The sequence below is a fragment of the Coturnix japonica genome, chromosome 1, assembly GCF_054131305.1.
Source record: "Coturnix japonica strain WE chromosome 1, WE-NBRP24, whole genome shotgun sequence".
NCBI lineage: Eukaryota > Metazoa > Chordata > Aves > Galliformes > Phasianidae > Coturnix > Coturnix japonica.
Genome location: NC_140663.1, coordinates 157,195,310 through 157,209,862, shown reverse-complemented (window position 1 = coordinate 157,209,862; position 14,553 = coordinate 157,195,310). Strand labels below are relative to the sequence as shown.

Genomic DNA, 14,553 nt, shown 5'->3' with positions numbered 1-14,553 from the left:
AAATTTAGAACAACCAAAAGATTATTAGGTTTGAAACACATCTATTTGAGTCACCTAATTTTACAGTTCCCTGCAGAACAGCAAAGCGCACCAAGTGTATTTATAGTGCAGATACAGAGACCTAATTTAGAAGTGGTCACTCTCATTGATTTCCAGTAAAAACAAAGCAAACTAACAAAAAAACCTCCAAGCCCAAGCTTTGTTTAAACCACTCGTAACTGTGTGTCCTTTAAAAAAATAAGGTAACATCCACAGAATCACTGAATGACCCGGGTTGGAAGGGACCTCAAGAATCATGTAATTCCAACCCCCCTGCCTGGCAGGGCCACCAAACATACACATTTACTAGATCAGGTTTCCCAGGGCCCCGTCTAACCTGGCCTTGAACACCTCCAAGGACGGGGCATCCACAACCTCCCTGGGCAGCCTGTTCCAGGGCCTAACCACTCTCTTAGTCCAGACCTGATGCAAAGCAGTAGGAGCAAACAGTGGGAGCAAACACAGACAGAATTACAGATGCTCTGAGCTTACACAAGCTTGCAATAAAACAGTGATTACAGACCTGGACTTTGATGCTGAAAAACTGTAGGAAATGTGCTCCATAACTTCTCTGAGCTGTTCACATGCATGACCAGAGCCAGTACCTAAAACAACCACTGTGAGCACAGGGTCTTGAAAACAACTTATCCTGGCTGGAGACAGCTTACTACTTACTCTGCTATGTACACACTGAATCATGTGCTCAGGCAAGATTCATATCTGCAACACTTTGAAAGCTACTGATAGTGCATGCGTGTGGGGGGGGGGGGGGGGGGGGGGGGGGGAGTAAACTCTTTGAAAGGGCTGACAATAGCAGGACAAGGGGAAATGGTTTTAAGTTAAAAGAGGGAAGATTTAGGTTGGATGTTAGGGGGAAGTTCTTCACTAGGAGAGTGGTTAGGTCCTGGAACAGGCTGCCCAGGGAGGTTGTGGATGCCCCGTCCTTGGAGGTGTTCAAGACCAGGTTGGACGGGGCCCTGGGCAACCTGATCTAGTAAAGGTGTATGTTTGGTGGCCCTGCCAGGCAGGGGGGTTGGAACTACATGATCCTTGAGGTCCCTTCCAACCCGGGTCATTCTGTGATTCTGTGATATACACACACTATAAATATATAGTGCATGTGTATATATACACAAATAAATCATCGCATGTATTGTATGTGCATGTAAATATGTGTGCATATATGTGCATACACAAAACCATACAGATATAAATAAGAATATACACATAGGCAGGAAAATAATCTACCTTTCCCCTCATCAGTATATACACACCAACCCACAGGGTAAGAAATTCACCATGGTATTTCATGGGCAGTTCCCTGAGCTAAATACTAAATTTAATGGACACAGTTTAGGATTGAGACCATTTGCCACAACGTTCAGATGTTAAATAAATAAATAAATAAACGAAAAGTTGTTTCACTCTATTTTTAATGTCAGAAAGAAACTGGTCAGGCAGATGTACACGATCTCAGAACTCGCAGTTCAAAACCTGTATCTAAGGAAGCAATGGCAGTGATGGGAGAAACAGGTTTTCCTTAGGGCTGCTGTTTCCATTCATCTCACACATGCACAAAATAGAAGGAAAAATAAGTTACACCAAGATATAGTTTTTTAAAAGACTCTCGGCTCTAATAATTATGGAGTATGGGGGAGAGAAGCGTGAGCCGCTGCCCTTCCTTCCACACGCTTATGCTTCAATCGATAATGGCTGTAATTCCCAATTACGTCCTTTAGAACAGAAATCGAGCTCCTGGAACGACACTGTGCTGCTAATTACGGCCAAGCGTGTGCAAGCCGCAAGGTCGGAGCAGACAAAGAAATTCTAAATAATCGGATCCGATGTCTCAGCGTGTGCACACACATCTACTGACACACGGAGATATAGGAATAGAGGGACACACCCGAGCACACCGCCGTGCCCAGCACTCACAGCATTGAGATCTACTAGCGAACCGCTTATGGAGCATCCAATGCAGGTGTGGGCGCTTCCATCCGTGCACACACACGGCGGAACACACACCGACGTGACAAGGACCGGCCAACCATCACCTCAAAGATGAGAGACCGACCTCTCAGTCGCCGCAAAAAGGATAGATATCGATAGATACAAACGGCAGCAGCTTAACAAATACAGATGCCCCGCAGCGCTGAGGAAACGCGTGTGAAACGCACTGAGGAAACCTCGTGAGAGACACGGAGCACGCAGCCCTGCCGCAACGTCAACCCCCGCTGACAGAATGGCACCGGGCAGCACCTGACGCGTTACCCAGCGCCGCTGCCCCGAGCCCCGCAGCGGGAAGCGCCGCTGCCCGCGATGCCGCCCAGCTCCGCGCCGCAGCCAGCGGAGGCCGCCGCCCCACACAATGGGCACAGGTGCACCGCGCCGCATAGGCAGCCCGACCAACGGCCGCGCCCCAGCGGCCGCCACTCCGCAGCCCCCGGGCCCCTACCTGCTGTGTGCAGCCCCCGGGCCCCTACCTGCTGTGTGCAGCCCCCGGGCTCTTACCTGCTGTCCGCAGCCCGGCGAGAGCTTCTCTCCCTCGAAGCTGGCGAGCTGGGAAGGCGGCGGCGGTGGGGCGAGCTGGGAAGCGGCTGAGGAGCGTCGGCGGCGGCTCCCTCCCTCCCCCCCCGGCGACCACCCGGCTGCGATGGCAGGAGCTGCCGCAGAAAGCGGCTCGGATGCCTTTGTTACGCCTCCCCCGGCTGGAGAGAGCTGCTGGGGAGCCCGGGATGCAGCTGCTTCGCCTTTCTGCTGCTGCTGCCGATTGCAGTGATTTGCATTAGCCCGGCCCTCATTGAAATGCGGCTCTTCACACCAGCCTCTCCCGGCTCTCTCTCCAGAGGGCGGCACCGCCGTCCTCTCCCCCCCTTTCTCTCTCACTCACTCCCTTCCTCCTGTTCTGCAGGGCTGGTCGGCAAGGGAGCTCGCTGAGCCGTTCGCTTTCGCTGCCCACCATCTGCCTCCCTTGCCCCCGGTGAGCTCGAGGGGTGAGCGCTGTGTCCCTGAGGCCCCGCACCCCAGAATGCCTTTAGGAAACATTTTATTCCATACATTTCAGTAGGTGTCTCCAAAGGGATCGCTTGATCCCAAAGTGCTGAGAGCCCAGGCAGTCACTGGAGCCCTGTGACCAGGACCTGTGTGCTCCAGGGGCAGGTTGGTGTGGAATGTGGGCACTAACGTTGGAGTTAGGTTTCCTCACGCTACCCACGTCTTTGCTGGCTGATCCCAGAGGTGATGGATCTCCACAGATCCTACAGTTCTAATGTTTAAGTTTCCCAGAGGATGTTTTTGCCCAAAGGTGTCTTAGACTTCATCTGACTGACTCTTCCTCTTATGCCCGATCCCCTCAGGTCTTGGGCTGCACAGCAAAATCAATTCACACAAAAATTCAGTTATAATTGATGCTTTCCCCACTAAGACTTGGGTATTCTTGGTGTTCATATGGAATAGTCTCATAGAATATCCTGAGCTGGAAGGGACGTGCAAGGTTCGTGGGGTCCAATACCTGACTTCACACAGGGCTACCTAGAAATTAAGCTCTATTTTTGACAGTGCTCTCCAAACTTCTTGAACTCTGTCAGTCTGGGGCCATGACCACTGCCTGGTGGAGCCTGTTCCTTGCCCACTGCTCTCTGGTGAGAAGCCTTTTCCTAACATCCAGCCTGACCCTGCCAGGTTGAAGCATTCATAAGGTGAAGAAGTCTATAAATATCTGATGTTTTGGGGGGCAAAGTGGCGAGGCCAGACTCTTTTCAGCAGTGTGTGGAGAAAGGACAAGGGGAAACAGCCAGAAACTGGAGCATAGGAAGTTCCACACGAATGTGTGTAAGAACTTCTTTACAGTGAGGGTGACAGAGCCCTGGAACAGGCTGCCCAGGGAGGTGGTGGAGTCTCCTTCTCTGGAGATATTCAAGACCCACCTGGATGCCTACCTGTGCGACCTGGTGTAGGAAGCCTGCTTTGGCAGGGGGTTGGACTCGATGATCTTTGGAGGTCCCTATCAACCCCTATGATTCTGTGATTCTGTGAAGGGCCTAGTTTGCCTTCCTCTATGCAACAATGAATTTAATTCTCTTCTGCTTGCCAGGTAAACAACACATAGTCCAGGGGGACATGGAAGGAAACAAAACACTGTCTGTCCCTTCTGTTTGAGCTGCTCCACTTTGCACTCTGAAAGAATTAAAAATGCATTAGAACGGAGAGAGGGAATTGGTCTGCAACCTAGTGGTTATGGCACTTGGTTAGGAAGGACAAAAGATGTCTTTGTGTGCTTGTATTGGGGACCTTTGTTGTGTCTTATATCTGTACATCCAGAAAAAAAAACAGTGGGTGGGGACTTCAGCCCAGGGTGCCTTCTCCCAGTGAAGGTCTTTGATCACAGCAGAGGCTCCTGCTTCACTTTTCTCTTTGGGTCAGCACTGGCAGGCTCTTGGGAGACAGGAGATTGCCTGATGGAGAAAAACTCATTGGTGTTCTGTCTTCATCTTGGAGGAGTTCTTTAATAACAAAAATAAAGCAGAGAGCAGAAGTAGCAGTGCCCTGGCTACACTTCCAGTTCCCCTAGTTTTTGAAAGATAGACGAGCACCTAAAACCTTCCGCAACACCTTTTCTTGAAGGAATATGAGCCACTAAATTCCTGAACATCAAAGCAGTTCGGAGCTGATTGTAGCACTCTGTCCTCAGCACTCTCCTACCACCTTGCTTTGTTTTAGTGCATCCTGGCACTTGACCCTCCCCATGCAGCCCACGGGGCACTATGACACTTAACTATGGACTGTCATTTTTCAGACACAAGTTCCCAAAAGCTGAGCACCCCAACGCTACATATTTCACCAACTATATTGCTTTCTTGTCTGTTGTTCTGAAGCTCTCCTGATCTGTGTTTCAATGTAAAAGGTTCAGTGATACCGGTAAACATTAGCGTACTTGATTGGAAAATATTTTTTAAAGTATTCTAGTAATCTCACATTAAAATTATATCCTTAAAACCCCACTTTTGTAGGTCAACAAATAAAATATTCATGGTGTTCTTAAATGATAAGAAGAAACAGGAGGTTGCAAAGATTACTGATGGCAAAGATGATCACGGTCCTGACAAAGGGCTGTTCTTTAACATTGTTCAGTGCTGATTTGTCTGACACTGTGGCTTCCCAAAGGAGACATCTCTTCTAAGTGGAATTCCTTCAATTATAAGGTTATTTATTTATTTATTTATTTCTGACAATCAGGTTAATGGAAAATTTCTTATGTTTCAGTTCATTACTTCCAGCTATTGTGCCCCGTGTTCACCGTACATCATTTATTTATCCCGTTGGTGTTTACTTCTCTCTGGCATGTATTATTTACGCCTAACCTAAGTGTGCAAAACACTTTGCAGATGTTCAAGAAAGATCCTCACTCTGATTACATTACACCTTAATATAAATTTAAACAAATACACAAAGGTTCAAATAACTCAGTATAAGTAACTGTTAACGTATAAGTCTAATAGGGAAATGAAATTAAAATGTGTTATATTTCATCCATTTTCAGTGTCATGTTTAACATAAAGATACAATACAATACCTTGTGGTCTGCTTCCCCTTGTTGCAGGTGTGTGTGTGTTTTGTGTTTTGAGAGATGCTTCTGCTTTGCACTTTTTGTCCACAGCTTGCATGAACCAACGCAATTGTAAATAGAAGCAAAGATGACACAGATTGTTTCACTGTCATTCTGTTAAATAAATGCACTCTTTTTTCTAACATGGAATTGTCTTCTTAACTTTCCTTTGGATAGAGTTAACCCGAGACTTCCTATCTCTGTCATTGTTAGTCAGGTTTTTCAGATCCAGTGGCATTCTTGTAGTGCTCTTCTGAGCTTTTCTAATTTTAAAGCCCTGCTTTGAAGGAACTGGATACCGTGGAATTGGATACAGTTATGTCACCACCCAACGTGTCTGTCTCTTCAGGCCCTGCCAACTGCCTTGGAACATTGTTCTGGGAGCTTCTCTTATCTGGCTAACCACTGTGACTCCTAAATCCCAGTTAGAGCCACTGCTTTCCAAGACACAGTCTCCAGACTTCTAAACGTGACCTACATTCTTTGTTCCTTCTGAATGACCTTTCATACAGCTGTCTCAAAAAGCGCATTCAAATAATCCTGCCTTACTAAAGGATGTCAAATTCCCTATAGAAAAAGTGTTTTTTCTTTGCATTATTTAGTGCTCTATGCATTTTAAGTCATCTGCAATTTTACTAGTCATGCCGTTAAATATTCCTTCAGATCACTCATAAATTTATGTAGTAGTAGAGGACAGCATTTTCCGATATATGGGGCTTGATTCCCTGAGGTAAGAGTGCCAAGGGTGTGTTTGGAAGTCATTCTACTTCATGTCAGAGTGGCACCTGGCTCTTGGGATGCCGACGCAGGCTGAGAGCTCGGCGTGGTTGTATGTGTTCTGTCAGCAATCAGCCTGTGCCAGCTCCCAGCAGGGACCCAAGCAGCTGGAGCAGCACCGGACAGCTTCCAAAGGGTTCTGAGGTGGGCAGCATGATCCTTGAGACTCCTGAGATATTTTGGAAAATAAAATAAAGATCAGAGTTCTACAAAGTGCTTGTGATTTACCCAAGGGAGAAGTATTTGCTCTTTATAGTCACTTTTGGAGACCTATCATTCAGCTGGTTTTTAAGTAATTATTATCTATTACACTGATTTTGTGTAACACTAATCACTTAATTAGATTGATGAGCTGCTGAGAGTCTGTTGCTTTACAGGAGCGTATGTCAATACAGTTACCTCCATCAATCATATCAATCACAGGCTCACCCAGAAGGCTAACAAATTTGATATGCTCATTGACACTAATTACACAATCATTATTTGTATTGATTATATCACATATCAGGCTTTCAGTTATCTTACCTGCTAATGATTCCAGGATAGATAGAATTTTATTCTGAATGTTATTTTGTATGTTATTTAAACACTAGCACAACCTTAGCTCTGAACGCATATTTAATACTTCCTTAATATTATTTATTTTCTTAAACAGTGACATTAATTGCTCAGACACTCCAGTCATAAATTATTTTTAGACTTAAAGTGCATTAGAAGTTATTTACATATTATAAAGCAGCTGCATATTATAAAGCATGCCACATTCATAACAAGAATGTGACTACGTTATTCAGAAACATCCATTGAATACTTCAGCCTGTTCTGCACTGGTTTCGACAATCTCAGCTGGTTCTAATAACAAACATATGATATTGCTAGTACTTATTTCATTCACAACAGAGGCTTTTTTAAATTTCTCTGTCATTAGTATGACTGACCGTCGAATTTCTTTCTGCTGATGTATAATGTTTATTGCTGAATGAGTAAAGAGAAGACTTATACCATGTTTTCTGTCCTTCCATATTTCCTCTCCAGTAAGGATATTTAGAACAAAGGATGACATCCTCTCTCACTACACAATTCAATTTTTTGTTTCTAGTAAAATTATTCACAGTTAAGAACCTTTTATCTTGTTTATTCTGCCACTAACTAATTTTATCAAGAAATTCATTCTTTTGAAACAGATTATAGATCAGGTCTAAACTTGGTTAGCTTACAACAGATGTAATTACATGCTGGTAATTGTGTAAGACATTCTTAAAGCTATTTATACCAATAAATATATACCATAAATTTATACCATACACATCCATTGGAAAGGAATCCCACTCTAAAGTGAATCTGTCTTGGATGTAACATTATTTTCTTTTGTCTCAGAAAATTTTGGTGCTTTGCTTTTTGATACTATATGGATATTTTAACTACATCAACAAAAGACCTCCAGTATGGTTTGTCACAATTCTGTCTCCTGTCTTTTTTCTTTCAGACACTGCTCAGATATTTTAGATGTTACAAAATACGTGCTTAAAGAGCTGCCTACCTGATTTTGTTTGCCTGTACCAGTTAACAGGTTGGTCCCCAAACCTTGTCATCTGGCATTACCCAGTAGAAACTGTCTACGCAGGTGGCAGACCAAGTCCTACCTGTGAAACAGCTCCATATATCTCCATAGCATGCTGTGCCATCATGTACTACAGCAAGATAATTATCTAAGTAAACTGCTACTATAATAATCATTCTCCTATCTACATTGCCAAGAAGCTGAATTAGAATGATTCTGAAATGCAGGATTTGAATTTTTGCTGGGCTTTGGTTCAATCTAATTAAAGCAAATTGATATTCTTTGCTGACTGCTCACATTTGGCAGAAGCATTTTTAATAATTTAGAATATGTACATTCACAATAAACCCCAGTCTCGGTAGTATTCACATGCTCTGAGAATATGGCAACTTTTTCTTTACGAGTGAAACCTGGAATGTTTTCTGAGTATAAATGCACAAATTATACACAGACCTTTTGGAACGACCCAAGAACAACATACGTGGTAGCCCAGCCTTAGAAAAATAAATTAGACAGGTTAGGATTGGGAGACATTTTCTATAAGTGCTATTTTTATAAAAATATTTTCTGTCTGGATGAGGTTTTGAATGCCATTCTCTTCCCTGTTTTTCACTCACAGATTGGGGGTGTTGCTTCGACTGAACTGCCATTTCTTTCCTCATGCAGCTGTAGAGGGTTCCTGATCTAATATAGTCTGAAGAGGCGCCTTTACAGGGTCTTTCTACTCATCCACTGCATGGATAAGCACAACACCCACTGGAGGTGATTTCAGAATGTTTAATTAAATAATAATCATTGAGATTAAATAAACTGCTAATAAGCAAAGAAGGTAAGTAATCATAATTGGCAGCTTTCTCCCCTTCCTCCAGAGAAAGAACTTAAATGCCTAAAACTGTATTCAGGCTTTAGATGTCCCAGTACAACTTGAAATCTGCCCAACACGCTTCCCTTCTAGATAGTTCTGGATACCTGCAATTCTACCACACCAAGCTAGGATTACACCAAAGTACATTAAAACCATGATCCTGAAAGCTCTCCAGATGTCTTTTAAAACTTTGAAATGACATTGATCTTGGACGATTCAAAATGAAACATCTTCGAGAGCTGCTGCTTAGCATTACTCTTTAGAAAAAGTGATGCAAAAGCTCTGAGCCGCAGTAGATGTCTTTTGGATTTTTAAAGCTTTGGAGACTGACAGCTCAATCATCCGATGAGAAATAGAGTATTTCCTGTCTCTACATGGCAATGATTTTGTGAGAGAACTTATGATGAAGAGAACTACAAGAACTAGAGGAGAACAAGGTAAAAAGCAGTTTTTCATCACTAAATAACTGCTTTTCTGCTTGTCCACATGGTTATATTTTCAAAGCACAGGTGCAGTCAAATGAAACATACTCCTATATAGCTTCAAACATGAATTTTTATCATAAAAACCTGTTATTGGTAATAACCAGGAAGAACTCAAATGTAAATCTTAAGATTACATTCAGACCATTGTTGATAGGAAGGAAAGTCGTATTAAGAAAGTTAATCCGCACGCACTTAGATATAACAAAGCAAAACTTAATTTGCCATGAAAGTGGGATTCAGAGTCTTGTGTCTTGACGAACTCATTAATTTGGATTTAGTATAGGAAAGTTTAGTGTAACAAATCCCTTCAAAATTCATGAACAGCTGTTTCACAGAGTTTTATATAGACCTTATGGAGTTACATCTCTTTATATCTTTAAAGAAAGTAACCTTAAATATACATGGTTTAAGTCTGGGAAGCTTTGGTAGTGCTTATCCTTGTGGATAAACTGCATTGTTTGAATTTAATAATTAACTGATGATATGGCACTAGATAGTGACATTAAAATCTCCCTTTTCATTCTTCCCTTTCGGTTGATTAAAGCCTAGAGGAGACTGCCTCCAAACTGTATTTATGTCTTCTTTCCTCAGTTCAATTTTACCAGGGTTATTATATTTAGAATGATCTGAACATCAGAAAACCCAATTGTCAAATGGCACAAATGCCTGGGATTTTTTATTCTCTGAAATGCCGCTGTGGAAGGAATCAGAGGTTAAATAGATGCAGAGCCAGCATGGGCTCAGAAGCTCTTGTGGAAGCCATTTTTCAATCTTGTTAGTTGCACAGGTATCAGAGAAGAGCAAGATCTTTTCTGTTCTTTCACATGTCAAGTTTCTTTTCAAGTCTAGTCCTTGCATAGAATTTCTTTTTCAGAGATCTTTCACACTGATGTCAGCATTTCCACAGTAAATCAAGGTTCCCCTGTAAGGCAAGGTGACAAACTTAAACACTCATTTCTCACTCCTTAACACTGCTGTAGTGTGATGTTAACACCTCATCTTTCCAAGTGGTAAGTTATTTTAGAGTTCAAAGAGCGACCAGTATGGTTACAGAGAAATCTTCAGCAAATATTATTATTATTATTTTGGTCACTCCAAGTCTGCCTCTATTTATCCTCTTTGGAGCCTTGCATTTCTCCTATCCCTCAAACAGTCTCAGAATTGAACTACTCCATTTATCACCCACAGTTTACCCAAGAAGCTGGTTGAATTGGTGTGCCTTTGGGATTCTGTATGCAGCAGAACCATCAAGTGTCACTTACTGAAACAAATCCTGCCTCTCCCCTTTAGCTCTGCCTGTACCTCATGCATTCATGCAGCACAGCACGTTGCTTTCCTCGTGCTCCTGAGATGGTGTCCTACCTCTGCAGTCCCTCCCTTCCTCCTCCTCACAAGCACATGCCATAAGGTGCCAGACACATCCCACACCATAGACCAGCCTGCAGTGCTCTCTCATGCACAGAAGAAAAAGATAATTAAGGAAAGAACAAAGATGTGAATGCTTTTTAAAAGCCAAGTATGGCTTACTTTGCAGAAGGAACAAAGCTTTTAGAGAAAATTACTTTAAAATGATCTAAAATGTGTTTGTATTACCTAAAGCCCTACAACATTTTCATGGCCAACTACAAAGTAGCAGTTTTAATGAAGTATCCCAGAAGTGCTCTCCATGCCTCAGTTTGGTTCTTGTTCCTTCTGTCTCATGAGGTCCTTTTCTGCCCTGCTATAATTCTTTTAGTCTATGTATTCACAGACCCTTTTGGTTTTGCCTGCTCAGCAGGAGCCTTTGGAGCCTATGGCTCTGGCTGTTGACCCTTAGCAGCATATATGTTTGTTAGAGTAGCTATATTGAGCAAATTTCTTCTTTACTGCCTGTTTCCTCTGGCATAGTACTGCCAGATCAGTCCTAATATAGCAAGCATCCCATACACATAATCTCTCTCAGAACAGCACTAAATTTAACACGGTCATTAAAAAAATGCTGTTAGGGATTCATCTCATAGACCTGTTACTATTCTGCTGCCTGCAAAATAAAAGACTAGCATGCCATCTTCATTGTGCCAAATATTTATGAGTTGCAATCAGAGACTCTTAAGATAAATTTACCTCAGCGACTGGGGGGAGTGCATGAAAAGGGGAAGGAATTAAAATGAAGTTGCTAATAAAGCTGAGAATTTCTGTGCTACAAGCGTTGCCATGTCAACCCCAGTTATGCAGCATCACATTTCAGTTCTATTCAAGCCCTCTTCAAAGGCTTAGCAACTAACCAGGATGTTATAGATGGATTTTTAGCTGATTATGGCATCTTTGCGTGATAAATCTTGCTTAACCACATTCTTTCTTTTCTGGGTAATATCAAATGAAACTGAGTGACAGAGTACATCCACGCAGATGGTTTATTATATAAGAGATAATTGTTTGTCCCACTTTTAAAGTACTACATCCTGCAGAAAACATGAGGCTCAATCGCTTTAAGATGGCAAGTAATTTAATATAAATTACTATTTCTTACACATAGCAGTGAGAAGCATGCAACCTCAGTATCCTGTGTTATGTATTAGTTTCAGATGCCATCCTTTTAAGCTAGTATGTAAATATTTCCTCTGCTCTAGCGACCCTCTTGAAGTCAGCATAGACTTCCACTGCTGTCTGGCAGAAGTCTAAAGGTCTTTATTGAAAACTGAAACAATGTAAAGTTTGTTAGATGAATTCTCAAAAGAAACTTGACTTTATTCTTAAACACTGACATACTATGGACTTTTGAATTATTAGTTTACCATTTAAAACTTTATAAAGAGTATTAATTCCACTTTCAGCATCATGTTTTTGAGGATTATATGCTGCTACTCAACAGAATCTGGTGAATAGCAGCTATTAAGGAGTTCCATTTTTACCACTTCTCATTTCAATTGAGTTTATAGCATTCCCATTTAAATATATTTCCAAGAACAAAAAAAAAGATGCTGGAAAAAATAATAATAATAAGACTCTGAAGCAAAACAAAAGTATCAGCAAACAATGACTTAAAATTGCATTCTTAGTAAAGATCTTAGGTGCTTTATTTTTCTTTTATTTTTGAGTAAAACTGTCCTAGATTGGTTAAGGGAAAAATGATAAATGAATTGCACGATACCATGGTAATTACTTAGCCAGCTGAAAGTCACCAATAATTTAAAAGTGATTAGAAACAATTTATTATAAGGTGCAGAAAGTTCCCATGCAGAGATGCTGCAAACATTATTCTTACAGCAGCAGAATGCACAGGGTTCACTCAGTAGCTCCTCTTGCCTGCACAGATCTTTTGAAGTCTGATGGTGAATGAGCTCTGTCTTTAGCCTGGATGAAAACACCCCGGCTTCACTAATTTCTCTCCTCTCCACCACTGAATTTCTTGACATTTTAAAGAATTCAGTACTTGAACCCAGTGTTTGAGCTCTTTTCTTTTGTCCAGTCCAAGCTGCCAGAGAGTGTTGAGGTAGCTGATAGACATGTCTTGCTCCTTGTTCGTTGTGCAGCCCAGCACATTCCTCAAACATCTGTAACCCATAGCAGGAAATCTTGTCTTCTAAGGTTAAGTTGCATTGCAGAACAAAAGCAGATAGATTAGAAAGAAAGCAAAGATAGTAATAATAGTAACCGAAGAATATAACTTAAGAAGAATAATTAGTTTTCAGGTACAGGAGTAGTATTGAAAAACATACTCAGAGAAAAATATCTGCTTTTAGCAGACTTAAAGGAATAAATAATGCTGATAGAAGTTGGTAGCTGTATTTCTGTGAGGGGTGAAGTGTGCCTGAGCAAGCTAAGGCAGAACTCCAAGAGATACTTGAGAACCCAGGTTAAAAAATGCTTCTTCCTCCTTTCTCATTAAATAGATATCGCCTCATTGTAGCTGGGGGTACTGTCAGCCCAGCTGAAGTCCTTCTGTTTCCCCACTGACATGTACTGTATAGTGCAAAGCCAGAAGATTTGCCCCAGATTCATCATCTTTTCTGTTCTGTCTGTGTGAGAAACCACAAAAAAAACCTGCAGGAAAGAAGATGTAATAGAGATTTTCCTGAACTCCCTGCTGAGTTTGTGCTCATTCTTTTTCATTCTGAGAATAGGCAGGAGACACAAAATTTCTGGATGAGAAAGGACAAAGCAAGCACCAAGCTGGGCAAAAAAAGAAGATGCAAGGCTAATACAGACCTTCACAAAGGATGCTGCATATTATAATATGGTATATATTATATAATTATATAATATGGTATATATAATATAATATTATGGTTGTCTAATGACAATATGCACATACAAAGTCACTGGTGTTATTAGTGGGAATACTCCCACATAGATCATCTATCAAATATCTATCAAATGCTCTTACAGTTAATGTGCAAGATGAAAGTTAACATTAAATGTTTTAAAAGGCACTAATTGCTTCCCACGTTTGGTCAGACTCACTTGTATTCCAGTGTGCTGACTGAAAACAGTGAAGTGTGGTACATCTTCCAGGCTGTAAGCAAAGCAAGCTTTTGTGGGGATACTCTCTACAAATAACGTGGCTGATTTTTTATTGTAAGACAACACAGCTTTATTTAGTGGCTACTTTTTCTTAGGCATATAAGGATTCCCAGCATACCCTCACCCAGCAGAACAAAAGCAGGATGGATATGTTCCTGAGTTTAAGAAAAGCTCTGTGAGTGTATATTCTGAGAACTGAAGGACTGCACATCCATATAGCAGAGAGGGATGATTGCCATGTGGGAGCTGAGTGGAAGAATCTGAGAAACAGGCTTCTGGGTGGAAAGCTGAGGGGGAGACTGGTTGCGTAACAACTAAGAGGAAGGATGAGGCACTGGCTACAAGCCAGATAGAAGATGATATTCTTTGAGGAGAATCAGTGGTAATCAAAGACAAACAGGAATAGGATATGTACATACCCATATACCCACATGAAACAGATGGCAAAACTGGATGAGAGAGGGTAACTTTCTAGATTGCACAGGCCCTCTTGTATTATATATCCTACCTTCTCTGTCCTCTTTTACCTGAATCTTAAGTATATACATTCTTTTTTAATTATTTTTTTCCTGAGATACAAGAATGAGCTAATCTGCAGGTAATCTAATTGCCTTGCTTTTAAAAAGTCAGAAATGTGTGTCACTGCTCTTGAAGGGAATTCAGCCTAGCCCAAACAATCATAAATCTGGCTCTCAGAAATCCAGGCATAAGCCTTTAA

General features: G+C 41.7%; 1 protein-coding gene across 4 annotated transcripts in view; it reads right to left on the bottom strand.

Moving 5' to 3' along the window:
- DCLK1 (doublecortin like kinase 1) overlaps window positions 1-2,816 on the bottom strand; it is a 228,275-nt gene extending 225,459 nt beyond the window's left edge. For all 4 annotated transcript variants that reach the window (XM_015851967.3, XM_085555165.1, XM_085555157.1 and 1 more), the window contains exon 1: window positions 2,551-2,816. The gene's annotated coding sequence lies outside the window, so the exon portion shown is untranslated. The remainder of the gene's footprint in view (window positions 1-2,550) is intronic.
- Window positions 2,817-14,553: the final 11,737 nt, after the last annotated feature.